Source organism: Chiloscyllium plagiosum, unplaced genomic scaffold, assembly GCF_037043375.1.
Source record: "Chiloscyllium plagiosum isolate Xiang-an unplaced genomic scaffold, Cpla_swu_hap1 HiC_scaffold_45, whole genome shotgun sequence".
Taxonomy (NCBI): Eukaryota; Metazoa; Chordata; class Chondrichthyes; order Orectolobiformes; family Hemiscylliidae; genus Chiloscyllium; species Chiloscyllium plagiosum.
This window is the reverse complement of record NW_028270183.1, coordinates 70,190,459-70,201,980: the sequence shown is the minus strand read 5'-3', so window position 1 is coordinate 70,201,980 and position 11,522 is coordinate 70,190,459. Positions and strand designations below refer to the sequence as shown.

Here is an 11,522-nt window from a genome sequence, read left to right as displayed (position 1 = left end):
AAGTCATGTCGAGGCTGAGCCTCGCATAATATGTGAGAAATATTTAGATGCATATAAGAAATGCCAAGTCACACAAAGCAATGGATCAATTGCGGACATATTGAACTGGAATAGTTAGGGATTGGCTTGGACTGGATGGGCCGAATGACCTTTTCCTGTGCTGTATATCTCTATGGCTCTGTCAAATGTATTATAACTAATGCCCTATTCATGTTAACCACAGATGTACTGTTCATCTCAGTTCCCACAAGACTTACATGGCATTCCAGTGCTCTGCTTTGACCCGCTGTGTTGAACCTCACAGGAGATTTTGCTGCAATCCGCTTCTGACTCAGGCAGGGTTAACTGGCTGCTCAGGGTGTAAGTTCCCTTCTTGTTTCTCACGGATGGATAAGTCTTCAATGCAGTCGTGATTGGCTGCCCACTTTTCTTCCACGTCACCTTGGGAACGTCAGGGGAATAGTCCATGGCCAAACAACCAAAGATCACAGAACCGTCGGCGTTGTGTTGCTGACAGGAGGAGACAAGTCCATAAAGTGTGGGGGTAGATACAGTCTCTAGGATAGAATGATCAATTGAGCAAGTTACTTTCTGTTAATTCGACCTTATTGGTTACCTAAATGTTTCCTCAGCTGTAAATGTATGCCAGTGTGTTCCTGCTAAAATCTTCAGCATACCTTAAGTTTATTTTTGTTTCCAATCAGTCGTTGATCATGATCTATTGGTTCCCTCTTCAGAAACATGCCCTCGACCTTGACCATTCCGATATAACTTAGAAATAAGAACGCCCTGATCCCACGAAAAGTAACTGTTAGACAATCTCACCAACAACACTTTCATTGGATTGCAGGTGACGAGCACAGTCGTTTCACAAAATGCAAACCAAGAAAACGTGGAAGTTGGAATTGGAAATAAAAACCGAAGTTGCTGGAGAAACCCAACAACTGGCAGCATCAGTGGAGAGAAAGCAGAGTGAACGTTTCGAGTCCAGTATCCCTTCCTCGCTTATCAATGTCAGTCAGAATCTCCTCTCTGTGAACAAGGCAGTTGCAGCGCACTGGGACTGAGAGAATGTCTGTCACAGCTGATATTATGCCAATTATCTGGAAGCTCAATGATCGACTTGACAATTATCTGAATTCTGGAGGCCTCTGAAACATAGAGGACAATTAAGGTTCAGAGACTTTGGAGTGTGACAGCTAGCTGAACTGAGCATTTATGTGAATATGATTCGAGAAATGAACAAGCACTCTTTTACTTCAATAAGTATTACACTTACAAGCAGTTCATAGTAAAACTCTAATCTCTCAGACTAACCAAAGCTCTGACTCTCTCTCTCAACCTCAATTTCCACTCACATTGACAACCCCTATACTGTTACACGCTCATTCACTCTCGGAACACATGACCCTCATTGCAAGAGATATCACGCATTCAAGGCAATCCATATTCCGGACGACAATGTAATCTCGATTCCTGTCACTCAATTCCACTCCTTCTACACTGTACCTTGTCCTTGGTGAATCTCGTCCTGATATCAGACTTTTCACAACCCCTGACAGTATGCCACTCCCCCAGATATCACCTCAGACCTTCACCACTGACCTCTCATTTTACCCAAGTCAACCTGTGCACATTGCATCCTAGCTCTGTTCCCATCTGCCCTTCGCCACACTCCGAACTTTACATTTTGACATCATATCCACTTGACACATCAGTACAGTAACCTTCTGTCACCGAAACAGCCCAGCACTCTGCTAAGCCGATCAACTAAACTTCCCGACACCCTGCCCACCTCTCAACTAACCAGCCCGGCAGCCTGCCCACCTCTCAGCTAACCAGTCTGACAAACTGCACATCTTGCAACTAACGAGTCCGACACTCTGCCAACCTCTCAACTAACCAGTCTGACGTCTTGTCAATGTCTGAACTAACCAGTCTGACACCCTGTTTACAACTCAACTAACCAACATGACTCCCTCCCCACCTCACAACTGACCAGCCCTGCACCCTGTTGACCTCTCAACAAATTGACTTGGCACCCTGCCCACCTCCAACTAACCAGCCCCGCACCCTCCCCAGCTCTCACCTAACCAGCCCTGCAGCCTGCTGGCCACTCAATTAACCATCTTGGCACCGGGGAGACACCCTGCATTGCTGCTCAAACGACCCCTCACCTACCAAGCACAATGTGACCAAGTTATTTCCTTGTGACCATTATGATTTGCTTTGATGCCACCCTGCCAGACTAGGTGCATGCAAGCTTACCCAGCAGCCACCCAACACCTCACGGCCTATCAGCTCAAAATCTACCACATCACCAACCTACCTCCTCACGAGATCACCAGCTTCCAACTTGCAGCCTACTCCACCATAAAGTCAGAGATTTAGAGCGACATACAACACAGAAACAGGCCTTTCGGCCCAGCTCGTCCATGACAACCAGGGTTCCCAAATTAAACAAATTCTATTAGCCGGCATTTGGCCCATATCAATCCAGATCTATTCAGTGCCTTTACCTGTCCAAATGTCTTGGAAATTTTGTAACTGGATCTGCATTTGCCACTTCCTCCGGCAGTTCATTCCAATGTCAGGTACAGTTGCAACACAAACTCCCAACCTTGATACTCAATGCTCTGTGCAATGAGAACACATTTTGGAAACACATTCTTGAACACGCCAGCTACTTGAGACACCACTTTCAACAATATATGTATCTGATCACTCAGGTCCCTATGTTCCACCAAGCTTCCCATTGCCATATCATTAACTCTGTACGAATCTATGTATCTGAATCCCCAGGTGCTTCTGTTCGACATCACGACCCAGTGCACTACCATTCACTTTAAGCTGTTTCCTGATTTCTGTTCCAAAAATGCAATGAGTCATATTGAGTTGAAACTGAACTCTATCTACTCCTCCTCTGCCCATTGGCCGAGATGATCATGAACTCGTTGAACTTTTAGATAACTTTTATTGTCAATTATAGAACTAATTTTGCTGTTATGCGAAAACTTAACAACCATGCCCCATTCAATTTTTTCACAATTTCAACCAATATTGTACAGGGTTCAACTTTTTCCCCACATACCTATTATTTCCTTCAACGCTTGAAAAAACTATCACCTTCTTGAAATCATTTGATGTTTTGTCCTCAAACCCTTTCTGTGACAGAGAAATTCAGAGGTTCATTCTTTAGTTGAACAGTACACAAAAGGGTTCAATCTTATCGCGTGTGGGTAAGACAGTTAACTGTTCCTCCAAATATTACTACATTTTGACTTGCAATTCTTTCATTGCCCCTTTACTCTTTCTGTATCACAGCCATGGAACTCACTTCCTGACAGAGCTGTGAAAATGTTAATACCACACAAATGTCAGAAAGTCACGGAGGCCAAAGTCAACTGATCTCTCAAGGAGATGTAAAATGCCTAACATTTCCACGCCTATCTACAGATGCAAATAACTACTAGCAAAAATGAAGATTATTCTGGCGCTTGCGTGTCCACACAAAGATGACGTGCTTAATAGTTTCATTTTGTGTCGTTTGATTGTATTTCCAGTGAACTACTTCTTAATCATTTAATGGGCAAGAAGCTTTACTCATTTTTAGGACGGCAATCATACATTATACTTCCCTGGAATAAAGAAAAATAATGTTAAATTAAAGGGATCTGACGATTGGGATGATTGAGTTGTAAATTGCCAGAAACGAATAACTTATTTTCACGAGTAATTAATTACAGCCTCATTGTGTCACATTGCATACTCACACAAATATCTTTAAGAAATGGTGTCTTCCTTTGTTATGTGCAGTTGAATCATTAAATCTGGGATAGTTATTGCTTCTTAATCAGATGTGTTAAAGAGTTTTAATCAAACGTTAGCTCGCAGATGTACCATGTATTAAGTAAGTGATGGAATAGCTCGAGGGACTGAGTGCTTTATTCCTGATCATATATTCCTATTATTCTGTCATTCATTCAGCTAGCAAAGGTGCTGGACACTTTTTAATACAATATTTCAACAAACTAATTGTTAAAAACATTCTTTAAAAATTCGTGTTGATTATTTGGAACAGGAGCATTGATATTCTCTGTTTGAGTGGTCAGAATAACTCCCATCCAAGTACACTCCATAGATGCGAAGGTCAGGTGAATTGGCCATGCTAAATTGCACGTGGTGTTCAGTGATATGTAATTTAGATGTATTCATTAGCGTTAAATGTACGGTCTAAAGGGTAGGGGAATGGGTCTGGGTGGGTTACTCTTCAAAGGGTAGGTATGGACTTGTTGGGGCAAATAGCCTGTTTCTACACTGTAGAGATTCAATAATTCCATACAGCAGCCATTGCCCTCTGGAACAGGTTGTTACTTCATCGTACAGTTTCTTCTGAAATTATGGCTCCACATGAGATCACTCACTTTCGACGATGACGTGGTATTAAGTATTTCTGAAAATTCACAATTTGGTAAAATATATTTTCTCTCTGAACAACTTGTTTCATATAAAGTACATTTTATATGAAACAACAAACTTTGAATGCTTGAAATACGAAATAAAAACAGAATTCTCTGAAGAAAAGCGGCAGGTCTGGCAGCTCCTGTGGAGAGAAAGGAAGCTTAACATTTCAAGTGCAGTGATCCACCTTCAGCAAATTGTTTTCATATTCTCCCGTACGAGAACTTATACCTATTGATTTAGACAGTGATTAAGTTTACCTGACTTCTGTTGGGAAAGCATTATATGAAGATGTACTGGATGATCTGAGATATCCGTTGAAGACTAGTTGAAAAGCTACAACCAAAGTGTTGGATTCAAGCAAAATCCCACCAGACTGAACAGTCAAATTCACTCACAGTAATCGTTTGATACAAACGAAAACTGCTCCAACTTAAAGTCATTAAATATGCTTTGGAAATAATTAATTGTGGTATAGTTATAAAAGGTATTGATAGAACAGCAAGCCAAGATCCCGGATTTCTTTGAGGAATTACACTATTAACCCAGCTCGCAATTCCCAAAAGCCTGTGAACAAATATTGATTTGAAAAAAGGCTGCAAACCGCCAAACTTCTGTCTCAGAACCTGAGGCCCAAGTCTGGACAGCGATTAAATCGATTTCAGAGGCCTCTTGAGTGGACTTCCAATCGTACTCAAAGAACTCAATGTGTTTTCCACCAAATTAACCGGAAAAGACATGGTATTACATTCCTCTCCAACACATTGTAAATGTACACAATTCACATGTCTCAGAGTCAGAGACACTACCACTACATTATACCAGATCTGAACCCAATCTCCAATAAGACAGACCACCGGTTTGAGAGTGCACAAATTTGTTAATAATTATCCAAGAATTTCAGCAACCAGGGATTGTTACAAAATGCTTACACGATGAAAGTAGCATTTCAACAATTATCCAAGAATGCTTTGATAGCAATTCCGAATTGTTCAAGCTCTATGGGAACTGTAGACGAATAAAATTAGGATTTGCACTGCCATAAATTTACTGTCACTGGATTTCAACTCAGAACTCCCTTCCTCTTAATCCTGTGTATGTTGCTGCACCAGATGGTCTGCTTAGGTTGAAATAGATTAGAATCTTTTGAAGTGTAACATCACCTTTGCCAGTAACATTACATGCTGACAATAAGTTCTTAATAATTTGATTCTACATTGTGCCACTAAATGTGTCACTGACAAGAGAGGCACAAAGAAAATATGCAGCATATTTCCCTCTGTCTCACTGAATGATATATCGTTCATTGCTAACAACTGACTTCAGGGGTCTTACAATTTGACTTTTGTTACTGAGGTGTTTATTCTGATTGTAACAATTCAGTCAGGTCTATCAATTCTGTGGTGCCTAATTTGTGGCAGACAAAAGCGGTTTTGAAGCACCACATGAAATTGAACTGTCTGAGAATCAGGTGTCTGAACCGGTCAATTTACAACTGGTCAGGAACAGCTGACAACTCGGTCGAGATAACACGGGAACACACTGTACAACAGTCTTGATCCGAGAAGATATATCTGCTCAATTCGTCACATCAAATGTATTCACTGTAATTTAACTTTCATAATAGGGACTAGCCAGAGAGAAAGCATCAATGCTTCTCAGAACGTTTTCACAGTGACGTAAGATTACCTACTGATTTAATAAACTTACTCGATTGTAAATAAGAAAATTATTGAGGTGTACCATTTCACCAATTGAAGCACAGTCCCGACGGAAATAGAATATTCTCTAAATTATTTCTGCATATTCTTAAAATATTTCTTGAACTTTGTAAATGTTGCACGCACTGTCCAAAACCAATACTGCATTCCATTGTGTAAATGCATGCCTGTTGGATACATTAGTGCGAGTATTTACTCTCAGACGTGCTTGGCAATGGCAAGTTATTTTCCTTGATACCTCTTTCTAAAGAACGATTTAAAAAAATATATATGAATTGAAAACAGTTTTTGTCTGCATTCCCCGCTTTAACTAATGTCGAAATAAATGGTCATCAACACTTAACTAATATGAACAATCTCATTCAGGTTGCTACAATACAAAAATCGCCCCATATATTAATTGAAATGAATATTACTTTATTCTCAGTGTGTAAATACACAATGTGCTCTACTACCCTCTAGCTCCTGTCTTCTCTAAATTTGTGAATTCTGCAACTGTCGGAAAGCATGGACAGGCACATGAAGGGGATGGTACGGTGGCTCAGTGGTTCGCACTGTTGCCTCACAGTGCCAGGGAATCCCGGTTCAAATCCCGCCTCGGGCATCTGTCTGCACATTCTCGCCATGTCTGGGCGGCATTCCCATACATGTTCAGGTTTCCTCCCACAGTCACAAAGATGTGCAGGTTCGGCGATATGGATAAGCTGAATTGTCCATACTGTTAGGGGTTAATGTCGGGGAACGTGTCTGGGTGGTTGCTCAGCGCAGGTTTGGACTTGTTGGGCCGAAGGGAATCTTTAAAATCTCCGATTTTGCATTATTTATTCCCATGGTGAGTTGATGATGGATTATTTTAATTGATTCGAAATCTAGACTTGGTGACATAATCGACTATAGCAGCTGTTTCCTAATGAATGACTCTTCAGTTGATATGTTGTTGTAAAATGTATCTATTTACTTAAAACATAGCATGGATTAAATCACTCAGTTAATGTTACATTTTTTAATCCTGTAAATTTAATTTAATCAGATGTACAAGAATTAATCATTTCAAGTTAAACTGAAAAACTGATCAATTCAGTGAAATCAATTTGTTCTGCATCGAAATATTTGGAGCAGAATTTCTTAATCGTCTTTTCCAACGATCTCTTCCAGCCAGGAAACCTGTGTGTCGGGGACAGCGGAATTGAAAGCTAATTCTTGATTAATGATATCACAGGACTGGCATTTTTGCCCAATCGCAAGAAAAATTAGAACATTATATTTTTGAAATTCTATTTGTAATTCTTGTGACTTGTAAACTGTTGCAAGACAAGCTTTTGATTTAAGGAGAAAATTGAGTTCTGAGTTTTGAATTTAAGGTTTGGATTAGACCAGTCCCAATTGTTACTTTCAAATAAAACTCGCGCCCTAACGTATCTGGTTTCCCTTCATTTCCAAATCCTTTGCGATTTGCCTTTCACTTAATATTAGGTTTAATGAAAGTTCAACTCCAATGCTGATTGCATTGAATGAGGAAACTAAAGCAGTTCACTATCAACAACCATGCAAACATATCTAAAGCAATGTAGAAATCAAAAACAGCTTCAACAATATATTAGCTTAATTTTACCAAAGCACATTCTCTTATCAACTGAACAACGATTACCAAATCACAACACTGAGGATCAATAATGTGTTTGCAGCAAAACTGTCTCTTTGCAAACATTTTCAACAGAACCAAGAACATAATGTATTCTCACAACAAATATCACAAATTGGAAACCATCAAAACTGCTCACCATCACACAAGCGAATAATTAAATCAAATAGAAATACAAAGTCATAACAGTTGCCTTGGTTCTGATATAACTTATTGAACAACGCTTAAAGCTTTAACATTTTCGGCAACAAGTCAATTTGTTATCAGTAGTATTTCTGATATAGTATTTCTGATCATGTTAATCTTGTGCAGTGCACAGTAGAGCAGCTGAAGGCATCTATTGATTAATCGCCTTAAGGTCAAAATAAAATTAGTTCAATGGACAAACATTATAATTGAATGTTATGATAAGTTAGTCTCAATTATGAAATCTGATGAATTCGGCAGCTTAAGATTTTCGTCCCAAATTTTATTTTGAATGAGGCTACTCAAAACAGACTTTAACTAGTTTAAAATGAGAACTGAGATTGTGTACATAAAAAAACTCTAAAAAGTCGTCGTTTTTTTTCATTTCTCACACTTTCGTGTTTCTGCCTTAAGTGGGTCTTCAGACAGTTACAAACGGATATAGTTTTTTCAATCAATCAGAAAAAATATTGCCCGCGTTTAACAAATGCAGAAACGATTCAGTACAAACAAAGCTCTTCACAGATATTCGTAATTGAGAGTCATCCAGAGAGACAATCTGTTTTGCTAATAGAAAATACCGATTACTGAAAGCATGAAAGCGCAGTTCAATTCCACAAGATGGATCAACTCATTTCAACACAATCAAATAAAGCAAAGTCAGAACCCAATCAACTTTTCAACAGAAGCAAATAAAACACATTCAGCATCCAATCCAAAGAATGAAATGCAGCACCGCAAGAAGATTCCATGACAGTATCCAACGTGCTTGTCATCAACAAAATTAACAAATCAAATGACAAAATGCAATCATGGTAAGAGCATTACGCACCCAGGGAATATATTCAATAAATTAACATATTTTCATCCTGTTTAGTGATATTTCCAACATCTTTAAGTTTCTTAGCATTTTTTGTCGATAATAAAACTCACAGATAGTGGGTGTCACTAAACTTTGCTTATAACTGACTGATTGAGAGACTTTAGGTGTTTCAAGTAAGTCAGCCACACAGAATGCCCATCTGAGTTTTAAACAAAATATGCACTGAGCATCTGAATCCGCCACCACTACTTCAGTCATTTTCTGAGACTTAATGTAACTCTATTGTCAGTTTTAAGAAAAATCAAACTGAACCAAACCAACGTCAGCACAGGATCTAAGTTTCATTTAAATTCAGGAATTATTCGCATGAATGGAACGTTAGCAAAAAATAAAGTCACTGAGAAAGTTCACATTCTTACCTGAAGTCACCGTCACCATGGTCCCTTGGCCCCAGTAATCAAGATAATCACAGCGTTACATTCTCTGGACTGGGTCACACAATATCTGACTTTGCATAAAAACAAACAAAAACCTGCATTATTCTAAATATTCAGAACTACTGTCAAAATGAAGTCGCGATAAATCTTCATCACATTATAATTGTACAATGGATACTGATCATTCTTATTAAATTATTATAATGTTTTATACTTCACAGAGTAACGCATGAGCTGATTCTCAAAATCACCAACTGCTACAATAATAATCACACTTTTGCGAATTAAATTTACAATTTAAACAGCAATAATTGCACAATACCCCACAGAACTAATACTGAAGTGTGAGTTTAGGTAGTCTGTATAAGTAAACATTGACTCGTTTCAAACAATGGGTGCTGGACGGGTTTTAGTATTGATTATAATTGCAGTGTCAGCCCAGTATGTCACTGTGAGACACATTGTGTCAAATACTACAGCGGGCTGCAACCTGTAAAATGCAGATATTTAATTTCATAAATTCCTGGAAAGAAGTGATTCAGACTCCTCTAAAAATTATTTAGTGGAATTATTCAGCTTTTTCTATTCATTGTATTTTAAAAGCTCGGAATACTTTTGCAAGTTCAGCGTGCATTAATGTAGCCATAAACATGAGGAAAGTAGAATAATTTTATAAATGTGTCCAAACTCGTCACTCCTCCATGGGATTTAAATTAAGTCTCACATTATTTTCTCGCTCCTTCAATTTTAGTCATCACCAACTTGAGACAAACCCTTGTCAGTGGTTTTTGTTTGAGGATGTCACTATCGACATCACTGTGACCCACTGTAGTATCACAGCGATTTCGACCCGTACGTATTCTGGAAGACACTCTGGGTCTCAATGCTCACGTGAAATAGACATTTAGTGCTGATAGTGTTTAGAATTCACGGCATGGTTTACAGAACACGATTAGCAGACATTTCCCGAAATGTCAGATACATTAAAACTAACATCATGTCCAAGCATTTAATTGGTGGAAGAGTAAGCAGTACATACGACATGCCAAAAACATTGTCCCATGATATCACCCAGTTTGTTAGTTTCAATGGTATGTTTACTCTATGATAGGGTTGTAAAAGGCAGCCCGAGGTGTGCTTCAGATCGCAGTTGGTTGAACTGAATTTAAAACGGGTACTGACCGTCAGTTAACGATGAAATTGGTAAAATGTCCCCTTGAACTGTTTGTTGAAAGGGTCCAGCCCTGGTTCCTCTCGCTGTGGTATCTTGCACAGTAATAGATGACGGTGTCTTCGATCTTCAGGCTCTTCATCTCCAACGCGAAGATGTTGATTGAAGTGTCTTTGGACGCAGTAAATCGATTCTTAATCGCTGGGGCATAGTTACTGCTGGATGGACTTTTGTATTGAAGCAGCCACTCCAGCCCTTGTCCGGGAACCTGTCGGACCCAGTGCATCCAGTAACTGGTAAGATCGAAGCCGCTGGTCTTACAGGTCAGTATCAGGGAGGCTCCGGGATGGCCACTATCTGCCTCTGGTTGAGTTAAAACGATCTCCGACTGGACACCTTTATAAATGAAAAAAAAACCCATGAGAATTAATGCTGATACAATGATGCCTGAGTCTTTTACATTTCTGAGGCAGACTAACATTGAGACAGTAACAAAGAGAGACATGAACAAAAAACACTCAAATGATAAGAATGTCAGTAACAAACTGAGAAAAATTGTCGACTTAATCATTCTGATAACTTGTGGAAAACGGTTCTGTCAAGAGCTTTCTAAACAAACCAAATCCAGGAGTGTTGAACTAAAGCACAGTGACCCGGATTTATATGATCATCAGAAGGGGCAGGTTTACAGGTTCCGCCTGTTGGTTTCCTGCTGGAGGCTGAGATTGGATCCTCGGAGCACTTTGCACAGCCCTAACAGATTGGTTCATATTTACACGAGATTATTCTTAAACGTGGAAATATACACATCTTGGGATATTGTTTGCTGATTAGCCTGCTAGGAAGTGTTTTTTGAATGGGGAAAGTGAAATTTAACAGCTTGAAGTATTTTTCAGATGAAGTTTTCAGATATTTTGTTTAAAACAACAAAACAAATTCAATTGGAAGTTGGCTCTCTGTATTTTTAAATGCATTCACGAGTAAATAAAACTAAAATCAAAGTTCGAAGATATTATCAGCCAAATAATTAACTGGCCATACTTTTTTTCTGGACACTCCAAGTCTCCGCCACGCTACAAAA

The 11,522-nt window shown here is 39.1% G+C and overlaps 1 pseudogene across 1 annotated transcript; it reads right to left on the bottom strand.

Moving 5' to 3' along the window:
- Nucleotides 1–253: 253 nt before the first annotated feature.
- LOC148136740 (Ig heavy chain V region MOPC 21-like) lies at nt 254–11,012 on the bottom strand (annotated as a pseudogene). Its single transcript, XR_015754466.1, has 4 exons — nt 10,958–11,012; nt 10,529–10,837; nt 9,253–9,321; nt 254–557 (listed from the first exon to the last, which is right to left on the bottom strand). The product of XR_015754466.1 is annotated as an Ig heavy chain V region MOPC 21-like (transcript).
- Between the last annotated feature and the right edge of the window lie 510 nt (nt 11,013–11,522).